This window comes from Ovis canadensis, chromosome 8 (assembly GCF_042477335.2).
Source record: "Ovis canadensis isolate MfBH-ARS-UI-01 breed Bighorn chromosome 8, ARS-UI_OviCan_v2, whole genome shotgun sequence".
In the NCBI taxonomy this organism is placed as follows: Eukaryota; Metazoa; Chordata; class Mammalia; order Artiodactyla; family Bovidae; genus Ovis; species Ovis canadensis.
In genome coordinates this window covers 42,342,248-42,358,358 of record NC_091252.1, presented here as the reverse complement: position 1 = coordinate 42,358,358, position 16,111 = coordinate 42,342,248, and the positions used below count along the sequence as shown (strand labels likewise).

At 40.3% G+C, this 16,111-nt stretch overlaps 1 long non-coding RNA gene across 2 annotated transcripts in view; it reads right to left on the bottom strand.

Annotated features, from left to right (window-relative positions):
- The window catches only part of LOC138444792 (uncharacterized), a 260,276-nt gene that overhangs the window by 187,880 nt on the left and 56,285 nt on the right, over positions 1 to 16,111 (bottom strand). The window contains exon 1 of one of the 2 annotated variants that reach the window (XR_011258589.1): positions 12,239 to 13,537. The exons of the other annotated variant lie outside the window; for it this stretch is intronic. This is a non-coding gene — a long non-coding RNA (uncharacterized lncRNA). Of the gene's footprint in view, positions 1 to 12,238; positions 13,538 to 16,111 lie in introns of those variants that run through there. 2 annotated transcript variants of the gene reach the window in all.

The window sequence follows — 16,111 nt, the reverse complement described above, 5'->3', positions numbered from 1 at the left end:
TGACAGTTTAATAAGTGACTACTTACAGAGGTATGGACAAGCTAAACAAATAAACAAGAGATGTGGAGGCACCCAGAGAAGATCGTACCACCCTTAGGTCTGAAGGGCAAAAGGGGAAATAGTACTACTTAAACTCAGTTACCTACTAGAGGCTACAGTCCCTGTCAAAACCCGCCAAGAAGACAGGGAGCCAAGAAGCAATACCCCAACACAGTCTCTTTCCAAACTCTGATCTACTGGTGCTTCCCATTGATCTAAATCAACCAGAAAGCAGTAGCAAGGGAGAGACACTGGGTGAGACACTCCCTAGGAGTGAGCTTCCCAGGACATAACGCAGGGTGAAAGAAGAAAGAGAATTAATCAGCTAGGACAATTGGAGCATAACCAGATATTCTCTACATGCAATGATTTTGCCCAAATTTTTGGCCAGTTTTTAATGATAAATTTGTAACTATCTATCCAGACTTGCTCGATACAATGACCCCTTTGAGATCCTGTGATCTTACTAATATTCCAGGCCCTGAAACAGAAATTCTTTCTGTGAAATGCTAACTCTTCCCTACTGGGATTAATCCTGATTTCCATGTCAACCAAATACATTAAAAATTTTGAGAACTGTGAAGACCTTTCTTCATGCTATGAATCTTTTAATTCATAATCTCTGACTTGGCCCAGATTCATTCCTTCAAAGACCTTAAAAGACTTTTACTTTTGTCATCTCATAGATCTTTACCATATGTCTGATTTGGTACCTAGTGCAGTGACACACAAAAAGATATGCATAATAAATGCTGGTTGACAAGATGATCATGGTCAAATACCTTGTGCAGATAAGAAAGCTGAAAAGTTAGGCAACTTTGTCAATATCTCATGGTGTGCCAATGAGAATAGAAGCTAAGGCAGAGGGTTTACCCTGAATATGCTGCCTCCCAATGAAGATTTTGCAAACAGATCAAGAATTTTAACAAGAGTTTATTTTCTTCCTATACTTTGACCCAATCTTAAGAATAGTTGGGAAATTCAGGGCATGTTTTTTCAACCGATTTGTTTCCTAGATTGCCAGAGAAATGTAAGTCCCATTATTTCTTCTTAATCATTAAACATGAGATATTGTCACCAGAAGGAACAAAATGTGGAATTCTACACTTCAAGGAATTGAACTGAACTATTAGGGTCTCTTGTATTATTTCTGGATTGGGGGAAAGAAAATATAAAGGGGAGATTAAGCCTGAGAATTGCTTGTGAAACCAGTGACAGCAACTCCTTCTTATCAATGAAAATAAAGGATAGGAATGACCTGAAAAATAAACGTACTTGGTTTTAAGACCTCCATAGTTACTATCCATCCATCTTCAACCAAACCTACTGTATTCCAAAGTTCTAAATGTCAGTTTTTCTTCGATTGTCACTGGTTTCCTGAATATCCCATGAAGGACTCATATAGAGGAGAAATGGAGGGTTGTGATTCACTGAAAGCCTGAAAACTCTTTGTGGAATAATATTAAATCAGGGAGATGAAATTTTAACAAAATATGCATTGAAGTATCCTCCACATCTTTTCATGGTTTGATAGAGTGGTCATTCATCAACATGAAAACATTTGGGCATAAGGCTGAGCTGTACTCTTGGAGGCCTGTGTCATGCCTGTTACTGGAGGGTGTCACCAATCTGCTTCGCTGGTGGCTCAGACAATAAAGAATCTGCCTGCAATGCAGGAGACCTGGGTTCAATCCCTGAGTTGGGAATATCCCCTGGAGAAGGGAATAGCCACCTACTCCAGTATTCTGACCTGGAGAATTCCATGGACAGAGGAGCCTGGCAGGCTACAGTCCACGGGGTTGCAAAGAGTCAGACACAACTTTCACTTTCACCAGTTTCACTGGTGAAACATTCACTTTCACCAGTCTGCTTGACTTGTAGGTGGCTCCTGTGTGCACAGCCTCATGGTGGGCGTCTAAGACATCACAAGGGAAATTAACAGCAGGCTTGGTTATTCTCAAAATCACATTTACGTCAATGATAACTAGTTTCTAACTACCTTATTTTTTCATTCAGGCATTACCCTCAGCCCCTTCCATAATCACAATGGCATCCTATCCTATAGATCTCTTATATGTGTCCTTGGAACTTAGTGCAGGGCTCATGGGAGGCGCTCAGTGCATGACTGAGGATCAGTTCACAACAGAAAGGAGTGGAATAATTTAGACTCAAGGGAAATAACTCGGTAGCATTTGAGTAAAAGAAAATAATAGAAGATATGAATTATAACTGAATTACCAAACTAGCTAATATACTTCCTAAAAATGTTTATATTCAAAGGGCCAAGTTAAAACATTCTGTTTAGGAAGATGTTATTTACCAAATTAATGGTCAATTTTTTTAAGCCTACTTGAATTTTTCCAGCATTCTTTGATTTCCAAAACATAATACTAATCTACAAAACACTCCACAGATGGGTTAAGAATGAAGTCAAATATGACATGAGTCAATGGCACCCCACTCCAGTACTCTTGCCTAGAAAATCCTATGGATGGAGGAGCCTGGTAGGCTGCAGTCCATGGGGTCGCTAAGAGTCGAATACGACTGAAGTGACTTAGCAGCAGCAGCAGATAGCAAACTCAATTGTGAGTGTTACCCTCCATTTAGACAGGAACCATTAATACAAACTAGCAACAAAATTTCTTGTAACCAGCATTTTAGGTCTATGTCACTTCAAATGACTCCTTTATCTATCATAGGCAAATAAAATCATTAATGTGAGGAGGAGGAACATTTGACTTTCAGGTGGAACCTTGGAAACAAAGGTCCTGCTTGCCATAGAGATGATTATTTCAAGGAATGTAGGTGTTTTAACTTTTTCTCAGGTGTAAGAATGAATAGCTTATCATATTGAGTAACCAAAACTTCTTATCTCTTTTCTAAAGATAATACTTTTATTGTCACATAAATGTGTGTTGCTAGCAAGAATAGAAAAATATTCAGGCTAAAATATTTACACATATGCTTATGTTTACAAATGTTTACACATATGCTTATATGTGTGTACATGCATATACATATGCGAGGAGAGAGAGAATTTATTTAATCTGGAAAATCAACTAAGAAATATCCTCTGAGTGAATTCTCTATATCCAGCATTTGCCATATTATGCTAAGGATAAAGGATAAAAAGACAAGGTCTTAAAAGAACAATAAGAACTACACACCTATCAGAATGGATAAAATCTGGAACACTCATAACATCAAGTGTTGGAGAGCATGAGAGCAAGAGAAAATTTCAGTCACTGCTGGTGGGAATGCAAAACCACTTTGGAAGACACTTGGGCAGTTTATTACAAAGCTAAACATATCCTTACCATATGATCCAGCAATTGTGCTTCTTGGTATTTACCTAAATAATTTGAAGTTTTATGTCCATACAAAAACTTGCATATGGATATTTAAAGCAGCTTTATTAATAACTGTGAAAACTTGGAAACAATGAAGAAAATGTTCAGCAGGTGAATGGATAAATAAACTGTGGGGCATCCATAGAGTGGAACATTATTCAGTCCTAAAAAGAAATGAAAATGAGCTACCAAGCCATGAAAAAATATGAAGGAAACTTCAATGCATATTACTAGATGGAAGAAGCCATCTCAAAAGGCTGCACACTATGATTCCAACTATTTGACATTCTGAAAAAGGCAAAACTATGGAAACAGTAAAAGGGTCAGTCAGTTATCATGGATTGAAGGAAGGGGAGGAGAGATGAATAGGCAGAGCACAGAGTATTTTTAGGGCAGTGAAATTATCAATATATGATACCATAATGATGGATAGCATTGTACATTTCATTACACATGTCATTAATACCTGTACAAATTCATAGGATATACACCACCAAGAATGAACTGCAGTGTAAACTATGGCCTTTGGGTGAGTGATTGTGCTGTGTAGGTTCATCAGCTGTATCACTCTGGTGGGGATTTTGATCATAGAAGAGGCTATGCATGTGTGAGCATAGGGGTACATGGGAAATCTCTGTAACTTCTATTCAATTTTCCTGTGAACCTGAAGCTATTCTTAAAAAATAAAGGCCTAAAATAAGAAAATAAGGAAGAAAGACAATGTCATGTTCCCTGGAAAGTGTACAGTATTTGATGAGAGTTGGGCCTTGAGTGACAGCGGAAGTTTTATATGCATAAGTTGGTGGGGGCAAGGTGGAGGATGTGACCCAGATTTGCCAATTCCATCCTATGAAAAGGCATTGGGATTAGATGTGTCCTATTAAACTCCAGTACTTTGGCCACCTCATGCGAAGAGTTGACTCTTTGGAAAAGACTCTGATGCTGGGAGGGATTGGGGGCAGGAGGAGAAGGGGACGACAGAGGATGAGATGGCTGGATGGCATCCCCGACTTGATGGACGTGAGTCTGAGTGAACTCTGGGAGATGGTGACGGACAGAGAAGCCTGGCGTGCTGCGATTCATGGGGTCGCAAAGAGTCGGACATGACTAAGCGACTGAACTGAACTGAATTAAGCTATCTAATTTAACTCTCACCAAACCAGTGTGAATGTAAATACTATGTCCATTTTCCAATTGAGGAAACTAATGTTTAGAATAACTCAATGAAAGGGGCAATTAAGCAGCTGCCAAAATTACCATTTAAAAGGAACTTACAGAATTGTAAATTAGTATAGCAACTATGGAAAATAGTAAAAATAAAATGACCATATGATCCAGCAATTCCACTTCTGGGTATATATTTGACGAAAATGGAAACAGGATATCACAGAGATATCTGCCGCACCTCCACCCCCCCGCCCCGCCATGTTAACTGCAGCATTATTTGTAATAACTAAGGTACAGAAACGGGACTTCCCCAGTGGCTCAGTGGTAAAGAATCTGCCTGCAGTGCAGGAGATGTGAGTTTGATCCCTGGTAAGGAAGATCAACTGGAGAAGAAAATGGCAACCAACTCCAGTATTCTTGCCTAGGAAATCCCATGGACAGAGGAACCTGGTGTGCTACAATCCATGGAGCCGTAATAAGTTGGACATGACTTAGCAGTTAGAGAACATCAGTAAGAACAAAAGTACGGAAATAGCCTAACTGCCCATCAAGGGATGAATGGATAAAGAGGATGGAATATACACACACACACAGGAATATTATTCAGCTATGAAAAAGAAGGAAATCCTGCCATTTTCAACAACATGGCTGGACCTTGATGCTAAGTGAAATAAATCAGATAAAGATCAATACTGCATGCTATTATTACATGTGGAATCTTAAAAAAACCAAACTCATGGAAATAGTAGACAAGTGGTTGCCAGGGGTTGGGGACTGGGGACTGGGGGAAATAGGTAAAGTTAGGCAAAAGTACACAAACTTTCAGCTATAAACATGTTGGCTATGTAGATAAGACAGTATTGTACAATCAAAATTTGCTAAGAGAGTAGAATTTAAGTGTTGTCACTAAAAAAAAAAAGATAAATAGGTGATGGAAGTGTTAATTAACTAGATGAGAGGAATCCTCACAATATAAATATTATATCAAATCACTATGAGGTGCACTTTGTCAACTATACCTCAACAAAGCTGAAAAAAATAAACAGCTGAATCAGATTGCTCACATAATTTAATCATTTGTCAAAGACACAAGCAGTTCCCTCTCAATTCATTGCAAGTTCTGCAATGAAAAATGAATGAGTTTCACAGAAATGATCAAGGCTTTAGATACAGAGAATACATGTACAATGCTTACTTTATTTTTCTAGGCTCCAAAATCACTGCAGATGGTGATTGCAGCAGTGAAATTAAAAGATGCTTACTCCTTGGAAGGAAAGTTATGACCAACCTAGACAGCATATTAAAAAGCAGAGACATTACTTTGTAAACAAAGGTTTGTCTAGTCAAAGCTATGGTTTTTCCACTGGTCATGTATGGATGTGAGAGTTGGACTATAAGGAAAGCTGAGCGCTGAAGAATTGATGCTTTTGAACTGTGGTGTTGGAGAAGATGCTTGAGAGTCCCTTGGGCTGCAAGGAGATCCAAACAGTCCATCCTAAAGGAGATCAGTCCTGGTGTTCATTGGAAGGACTGATGCAGAAGCTGAAACTCCAGTACTTTGGCCACCTCATGTGAAGAGTTAACTCACTGGAAAAGATCCTGATGCTGGGAGGGACTGGGGACAGGAGGAGAAGGGGACGACAGAGGATGAGATGGTTGGATGGCATCATCTATCAATGGACATGGGTTTGGGTGAACTCCGGGAGTTGGTGATGGAGAGGGAGACCTGGTGTGCCGTGGTTCACAGGGTTGCAAAGAGTCAGACACGACTGAGCAACTGAACTGACTGAACTGATGCTTATTTAGTGCTAGTAATGCCCCAAATCAAGAAAAGATTTAAAAGTAGAATCAAGCTAATGCTTATCTATGACATCATCAACTCTTCCTGTTTAACCATTTTATTTTAGGTCTTGTTTTGTTTTGAAAAACATTTCACATGTACTTCAGTTCAGTTCAGTTCAGTCGCTCAGTCGTGTCCGACTCTTTGCGACCCCATGAATCGCAGCACCCCAGGCCTCCTTGTCCATCACCAACTCCCGGAGTTCACTCAGACTCACGTCCATTGAGTCAGTGATGCCATCCAGCCATCTCATCCTCTGTCATCCCCTTCTCCTCCTGCCCCCAATCCCTCCCAGCATCAGAGTCTTTTCCAATGAGTCAACTCTTCGCATGAGGTGGCCAAAGTACTGGAGTTTCAGCTTTAGCATCATTCCTTCCAAAGAACACCCAGGGCTGATCTTCAGAATGGACTGGTTGGATCTCCTTGCAGTCCAAGGCACTCTCAAGAGTCTTCTCCAACACTACAGTTCAAAAGCATCAATTCTTCGGCACTCAGCCTTCTTCACATGTACTTAAGGATGTATAGTCTTTAATTGCTGGGTAGAGGATCTGTTTACGTGCCTATTAGATCATGCATATGAATTATGTTGTTTAAATGTTCTCTATCTTTACTGAGTTTTTTGATGCTTGACCACCAAGTAACTAACAAAAATGTACTGAAATCTCCTAGTGAATATATTACACTTGTAAATTTCTCCCTGTAGTCTTATCAATTTTGCTTTACGTATTTTGAGGCTATTTTAGATTTACTAAGTAATCTTAACTTCCCTACCTACAATGGTAAAGCATCTGCCTACAATGCGGGAGACCTGGGTTCAATCCCTGGGTTGGGAATATCCCCTGGAGAAGGAAATGGCAACCCATTCCAGTACTCTTGCCTGGAAAATCCCATGGATAGAGGAGCCTGGTAGGCTATAGTCCATGGGATCGCAAAGAGTCGGACAAGACTGAACGACTTCACTTCAAGTGTGAGTTGAAAAAAGAAGTGATAAAATGAATATAACAGAATGGGAGAAAATATTTGCAAATGATGTGACTGATGAGAAATTATCCAAAATATACAAACAGCTCATGCAGCTCAATATCAAGAAAAAATAACCCAGTAAAAACAATAGGCAGAAGATTTAAATAAACAGTTCTCCAAAGAAGACATACAGGTGGCCAAAACACACATGAAAAGATGCTCAATGTTGCTAATTATTATATAAATGCAAGCCAAAACTACAGTGAGGTATCACCTCACACCAGTCGAATGGCCATCATCAAAAAGTTTACAGGCAATAAATACTGGAGATGGTGTAGAGAAAAGGGAAACCTCCCACACTATTGGTGAGAATGTAATTGATATAGCCACTATGGAGAACAGCACAAAGTTTCCTTAAAAAAACTAAAAATATGATACCATATTTTTATGATCTAGCAATTCCCCTCCGGGGCATATATTCAGAGAAAACAATAATTCGAAAAGATACATGGACCCCATTGTTCATCGCAGCACTATTTACAATAGCTAGGCCATGGAAGCAACCTAAATGTCCAGTGACAGATAAATGGATAGGAAGATGTGGTATACATTAATATTACTCAGCCATAAAAAAGAATTAAATAATGCCATTTGCAGCTTCGTGGGTGGACCTAACGATTATCATACTAAGTGAAGTACGTCAGAGAAAGACAAAATATCATATGAAATCACTTATGTGCTGTGCTGTATCGCTCAGTTGTGTCAAACTCTTTGTGTCCCCATGGACTGTAGCCTGCCAGGCTCCTCTGTCCATGGGGATTCTCCAGGCAAGAATATTGGAGTGAATTGCCATGCCCTCCTCCAGGGGATCTTCTCAACCCAGGGATCAAACCCAACTCTCCCACATTGCAGTTGGATTCTTTACTGTCTGAGCCACCAGAGAAGCCCAAGAAAACTAGAGTGGGTAGCATATCCCTTTTTCCAGGGAATCTTCTCGATCCAGGAACTGAACTGGGCTCTCCTGCATTGCAGGTAGATTCTTTACCAGCTGAGCTGCCAGGGAAGCCTGATATCACTTATATGTGGAATCTAAAAAGATGATACAAATGAAATTATGTATAAAACAGAAAAAAAACTTACTGACTTTGAAAACAAACAATGGTCACTAAAGGGGAAAGGGGAGGTGGTGTAAATTAGGAGTTTGGGATTAACATATGCATACTACTATGTATAAAATATAGAAGTAACAAAGACCTGCTGTATAGCACAGGGAATCCTACTCAATATTCTGTAATAACATAAATGGGAAAAAGAATCTGAAAAAGAATAGATGTATGTAAATGTATAACTGAATAACTTTGCTGTACTCCTGAAACTAACACAACATTGTAAATCAACTATACTCCAATATAAAATAAAAATTAAAACAACAAGGAGTAAACATTTTGAAATTAATCACGATTATGGTGTCAGATAGTTCAGAATAATTTTAGTTCAGAAATAATTTTATTCCGTGTTACCTCACATAACTTGACATGTAAATTGCTCCAAATTCTGCCTTAGCACATGTATCAATCCCTCATTTGAATTTAGTTAAATAACAGGAACATTTTACATTTATATCTTAACAATTTCTTTACTACCTCACTCCTAACCTGTTACTGATTCCTCGTTCTTCATTTAGTTGAGTTTAATGAAATGTTTATTTGCAACAAAACAGTGTTTGACATATTGAAGATTTATATTATCCTGTGGAAGAAAGTTGCAAGTTCAGTAGAAGCTGAGACAAAAGTTCCTCTGCTAAGTGGAGTGAGATCTCAAGAAGTATAAGACCTGAGAATACGGTGTCAAAGCCAGGAAGTTTGAGTCCAGAATGAGAAAGGGAGAGATAAAAGAGATCTAGGACAGGAACAGATCCAAAAGGACTTGTTCAGGGAACACGCTGTGAACACCGTGTGGCGCTTCTCATGTTCCTCCAGCGTCTTTGGTGAAATCTCTGTGTCATTGGGCTTCCCAGGTGGCTCAGTGAAAAAGAATCTGCCTGACAATGGAGGAGATACAACTTGAGTTCGATCGCAGGGTCAGGAAAATCCCCTGGAGAAGGAAATGGCTACCCACTCCAGTATTCTTGCCTGAAGAATTCCAGGGATGGGGAAGCCTGGTGGGCTACAGTTCATGGAGCCACAAAGAGTTAGACACCATTGTGTGTGCGCACATGTGGACACACACACAGGTCATTGATGATTTGGCTTGGAGGAGCTGGAGCCATAGGACAGGGAACAAATATAATGTTTTGTAAAAAAAAAAATATGGAAACTTTGTTATTAGAGAATCAGTGTCTCTGTGCTTGCACTCCAGAGAAGGCAATGGCAACCCACTCCAGTATTCTTGCCTGGAAAATCCCACAGATGGAGGAACCTGGTAGGCTGAGGTCCATGGGGTCGCTAAGAGTCGGACACGACTGAATGACTTCACTTTCACTTTTCACTTTCATGCATTGGAGAAGGAAATGGCAACCCACTCCAGTGTTCTTGCCTGGAGAATCCCAGGGGTGGCGGAGCCTGGTGGGCTGTCGTCTCTGGGGTCGCACAGAGTCGGACAAGACTGAAGCGACTTAGCAGCAGCAGCAGCAACGGCATGCTCTTACTCTGTCTATCGTATCTAATCCCTTGAATCTATTTGTCACTTCCACTGAATAGTATAAGGGATTTGATTTAGGTCATACCTGAATGGTCTAGTGGTTTTCTCTACTTTATTAAATTTAAGTCTGAATTTGACAATAAGGAGCAAAAAGGAAAAATGGTTTTCTGAGGACCCCTTACAAACAGCTATGAAAAGAAGAGAAGTGAAAGACAAAGGAGAAAAGGAAAGATATACCCATTTGAATTCAGAATTCCAAAGAATAGCCAGGAGAGATAAGAAAGCCTTCCTCAGTGATCAAGGCAAAGAAATAGAGAAAAACAATAGAATGGGAAAGACTAGAGATCTCTTCGGAGAAGGCAATGGCACCCTACTCCAGTACTCTTGCCTGGAAAATCCCATGAACAGAGGAGCCTTGTAGGTTGCGGTCCGTGAGGTCGCTAAGAGTCAGACATGACTGAGCGACTTCACTTTCACTTTTTACTTTTATGCATTAGAGAAGAAAATAGCAACCCACTCCAGTGTTCTTGCCTGGAGAATCCCAGGGACAGGGAAGCCTGGTGGGAAGCCGTCTATGGGGTCGCACAGAGTCGGACACGACAGAAGTGACTTAGCAGCAGCAGCAGCAGAGATCTCTTCAAGGAAATTAGAGATACCAAGGGAATTTTTCATGCGAAGATGGATATTATAAAGGACAGAAGTGGCATGGACCTAACAGAAGCAGAAGATATAAAGAAGAGGTGGCAAGAATACACAGAAGAACTATACAAAAAAGATCTTCACAACCCAGATAATCATGATGGTGTGATCACTCACCTAGAGCCAGACATCCTGGAATGTGAACTCAAGTGGGCCTTAGCAAGCATCACTACGAAAAAAGCTAGTGGAGGTGATGGAATTCCAGTTGAGCTATTTCAAATTGTAAAAGATGATGCTGTGAAGTATTGCACTCAATATGCCAGCAAATTTGGAAAATGCAGCAGTGGCCATAGGACTGGAAAAAGTCAGTTTTCATTCCAAGCCCAAAGAAAGGCATTGCCAAAAAATGCTCCTTGGAAAAAAAGCTATGACCAACCTAGACAGCTTATTAAAAAGCAGAGACGTTACCTTGCTGACAAAGGTCCATCTAGTCAAAGCTATGGTTTTTCCAGTAGTTATATATGGATGTGAGAGTTGGACTATAAAGAAAGCTGAGTGCTGAAGAATTGATGCTTTTGAACTGTGGTGTTGGAGAAGACTCTTGAGAGTTCCCTGGACTGCAAGGAGATCCAACCAGTCCATCCTAAAGGAAATCAGTCCTGAATATCTACTGGAAGGCCTGATGCTGAAGCTGAAACTCCAATACTTTGGCCACCTGATGCAAAGAACTGACTTATTTGAAAAGACCCTGATGCTGGGAAAGATTGAAGGTGGGAGGAGAAGGGGATGACAGGGGATAGATGGTTGGATGGCATCACCAATTCAATGGACATGAGTTTGAGTAAACTCCGGGAGTTGGTGATGGACAGGGAGGCCTGGGGTGCTGCAATCCATGGGGTTGCAAAGAGTTGGACAGGATTGAGTGACTGAACTGAACTGACCTGATTCTCTCACTAAATAAAAGTAAATATTTAAAGACTATTAACTTGAAGGGGCAGCTGGTCACCCCGCCCACTCCCACCTGGAGCAATAATAACTCTGGCAAAGTCACCTTGTCAGGCAGTGGCTATCAGCAGAGTGGGGATTCACCCAGTCGATGATTTCTTTGACTGACACCACCTCCTGTGTGGTGGGAATAATTCTGAACCTGAAGAGGGGAAACAGCTATAAGCCTTAGTTCTGCTACTTATTAAGGTTTAAATTAATATAACTGGGTCTAAATTAGACTCGTTGGTCCCCATCTATGAAATGTGAATAATCAAACCTTTCCAGTCTCTTCATAGGTCAATTTCAAGGATCAAATAAGAAAACAAAAGAGAAAATATTTTATAGACTACACAGATGTTTGGGTTAATGAACCCCACAGAAAGCCCTGAAAAATCACAAGCATGTTTGGCCTGAATTGAAGCTCCTGGGTTCAGCATAAACTGATGATACAGAAGAGTATTAATCACTTGTTAAATGCCCAAATGACCAGAATACAATAAACACCACCACCACACACACACACACACACACACACACACACACACATACACCCCAAATGAATGACGCCAAGTTAGGCATACTGTTTTCACAGTCAATATCAAAGCTGACTCACCTGCTGTGCTGCTGTGTTTAGTTGTTCAGTCGTTTCTGACACTTTGTGACCCTTTGGACTGTAGGCCACCAGACTCCTCCCTCCATGGGATGTTTGAGGCAAGAATGCTGGAGTGGGTTGCCAATTCCTTTTCCAGGGGATTTTCCTGACCCAGGGATCGAATCCACATTTCCTGTGACTCCTGCATTGTGGGCGGATTCTTTACCCACTGAGCTCTTGAGGAAGCACAGTTTAGTCATGTGACTTTATAAACAGTTTGATGCTGCTGCTGCTAAGTCGCTTCAGTCGTGTCTGACTCTGTGCGACCCCATAGACCGCAGCCTTCCAGGCTTCCCCGTCCCTGGGGTTCTCCAGGCAAGAACACTGGAGTGGGTTGCCATTTCCTTCTCCAATGCATGAAAGTGAAAACAGTTTAGCATTTTCTTATCGACTCAATTTGGTTCCTGAGAATAGAATGGGGAAAAAAGTTAGGATTCAATAAAGTGTTTAGCTGGAAGTTCACTGGGTAATAGTCTCTTTCCCATAATTCTGAGAATTCTGGAAGTTAATTTGAACATTTTGAATGGTAAGTGCTACAGTGAATACCTTCCGGGTTTATTGCATGTTTAAGGTGGAAAGGCTCTGAATTTGGTATCCCTAGTGATGACAAGAGGTCCTTAGTTTCACTTCCATCCCAGTACTTACAGACATGGAATAACCTTTTCTTTTCTATAAGTTTTTCCAGGTATACTAAATATAAGTACCTTCCAAAATCTGGTTTTTATTTTTCAAGATTAAGGAGAAAAGTGAGCATCAGCACAAGTCTATTTTGGGGTTGGTCCCATTCAGTGTCACTTTCTTTTTCTCATACATGTGAATCTATTGAGCCAAGCTAATAATTAGTTTAACATTTCTCTTCCTTGATCAACCAATAAAATAAAAGTTATTAATCAGTTGTTTTTTTTTTAATGTATGGAGAAACTTCATGCAACACTGCTGGTTTTTAAAGTTCTGTCTTAGGAATCCTTACCCTTACAACTCAGGAAATGTTAGTGCCAGGAAAATCTACATTTATAACTCCCGGAGGCATATAGTCCTATAACAGACCATTTTATATTATGGAAAAATTGTGCTTGTCCTAAAACATAGAAGAGATAAATGAATCAGCTTGTGGTCCCACACTTGGAGACCGTGTTTGTCATAAGGAAGGATTTATATTTCACCATCTTCAGCTTCAGTTACAGTTTACATTGGAAACTTCACCTTCCATGCCTAGCATATTTTGTGACATGTTTGCTAAACTCTCAATTGAGCAAGGCTGATCTATTGACTGTCAATTTGAATGTCTTTTAAGGACTAGAAGATCATCATCAACCTGTCTCTGAAGCAGTGCAATGAGGATGTGAACACATGCTTTGGAGAACATGCTTTGGGAGGGCTGGGAAAAGGTTTCCTCCTCTTCTATCTCCCACAAGCCTAATACAGAGGTAAAAAATGTATGATAGCAATAAATGCTGAATTAAATTGAATCAAAATTGCTAGGCTATTAGATCCAAGAGAAAAGTCAAAGCAACCAATGAGAAGAAGGGTTATTAGAGCAATAAGAGAGAAACCAAATCACTCTCTCAATAGGAGGCACAAAGGGTTCTCACCAAATTCAATCCTATTAAACCCATGTGGACAAGTTCCTTTTCCCATTCATCTCCCTACCTATCTATTCTTCCACAGATACACTGACCTTGACAACTATCGTGCTGTGTGTGTTATGTCACTGCAGCCATGTCTGACTTTTTGTGACCCTGTGGACTGTAGCCCACCAGGCTTCTCTGTCCTTGGGATTCTCCAGGCAAGAATACTGGAGTGGGTTGCCATGCCCTACTCCATGGGATCTTCCTAACCCAGGGATAGAACCCATGTCTCTCACGTCTCCTGTATTGGCAGGTGGGTCTTTACCATTAGTACCACTATTAGGTTGGTGCAAATATAATTTTGATTTTGAACTGTGAATTTTAAATTATGTGCTCAGTTGCCCAGTTGTGTCTAGTTCTTTGCAACAACATGGACTGTGCACAGGAGGTTCCTCTGTTCATGGGATTTTCCAGGTAAGAATACTGGAGTGGGTTGCCATTTCCTCTCCAGGGATCTTCCTGGCCCAGGGATCAAACCTGCATCTCCTGCATTGCCAGGTGGACTCTTTATCACTACGCCACATGGGAAGCCCTTAAATCATTATAACTAGGCTCAAACACATCTTTATTAATCAAAATAGGAACCATTATAATCAACAGATTTTTGCAATTAAGAAATGTTTATTCCTATAACATAAAAATCCATGCTTTTAAATACAACAAACTCTTAGAAAGCATTTTCTGCCTCCTTCTGGCTGTGGAAAGCGTTTTCCTGGCAAAAAGTTGTCAAGATGCTTGAAGAGAGAGATCAGGTAAGATGGCAGATGAGGCAAAATTTCATAGCCTAATTCATTCAACTTCTGAAGCGTTGGTTGTGTGATGTGCAATCAGGCACTATCATGGAGAATTGGGCCCTTCATGTTGACCAATGCCAGCTGCAGAATTGCAGTTTTTGGTGCATCTCATCAATTTGCTGAGCATATTTCTCAGATGTAATGGTTTCACCAGGATTCAGAAGCTATAGTGGATCAGACTGGCAGCAGACCACCAAACAGTGACCATGATCTTTTATGTGGTGCAAGTTTGGCTAAGTGCTTTGGAGCTCCTTCTCGGTCTAACCACTGAGCTGGTCATTGCTGGTTGTCATATAATACACTTTTCTTCACACATCACAATCCAATCTAGAAATGGTTCATTGTTGTTGTGTAGAATAAGAGAGGATGACACTTCAAAATAATGATTTTTTTGATTTGTGGTCAGCTCATGTGGCATCCAGAAAAGGAAATGGCAACCCACTCCAGTGTTCTTGCCTGGAGAATCCCAGGGACAGGGGAGCCTGGTGGGCTGCCGTCTCTGGGGTCGCAGAGAGCTGGACACAACTGGAGCGACTTAGCAGCAGCATGTGGCATCCACTTATCAAGCTTTCTCACCTTTCCAATTTGCTTCAAATGCCGAATGACAATAGAATGGTGGATGTTGAGTTCTTTGGTGCTTCTTGTGTAGTTGTAAGAGGATCAGCTTTGATGATCTTCTCAAATGGCTGGCAACTGTACTCCTCACCTTCAAGACTCTCATTTCCTTTGCAAAACTTCTTGAACCACCACTACACTATACATTTGTTAACAGTTCCTGGGCCAACGGCATTGCTGATATTGTGAGTTGTCTCTGCTGCTTTACAACTCATTTTGAACTTGAATAAGAAAATCACTTGAATTTGCTTTTTGTCTAACATCAATTCTATAGTCTAAAATAAATATAAAATAAACAGCAAGTAATGTTATTAAAAAAAATAAAAGTGAGAAACGCACATTAAAATGATGTAAAACATAACCACATTTATTTAAGAATGTATTCCAATATCAAGTGGCAAAGTTCAACAATATAAAACCACAGTTACTTTTTGCACCAACCTGAATACTAAAATCCAACCCACCCTTTAAGACCTCCCTCCACATCATCTCCTCTGGCAGACTTTTTTGACCTCCCTAGTGCTGGATCCTTCCCTGAGGAGCTTAGACTCACCTGACAGGTTGTTCTTGACTTTGTTTCAGAACTTATCTTATTATACGTTTATGGTATGTTTATGGTATAGTCTCTTCCCTCCTCCAGACCCAGACTATAACCTTGAAGACACTATATCATTTTTTCTGTTATTATGATTATGATTTCTGTATCTAGTCCCTAACTCAGTCCCTGGCCCACAGGAAATAACAATGCCTAGTGCACCTTTCATTTGTGGTTTCCATTGAAGGCCTAAAGAAAAAAA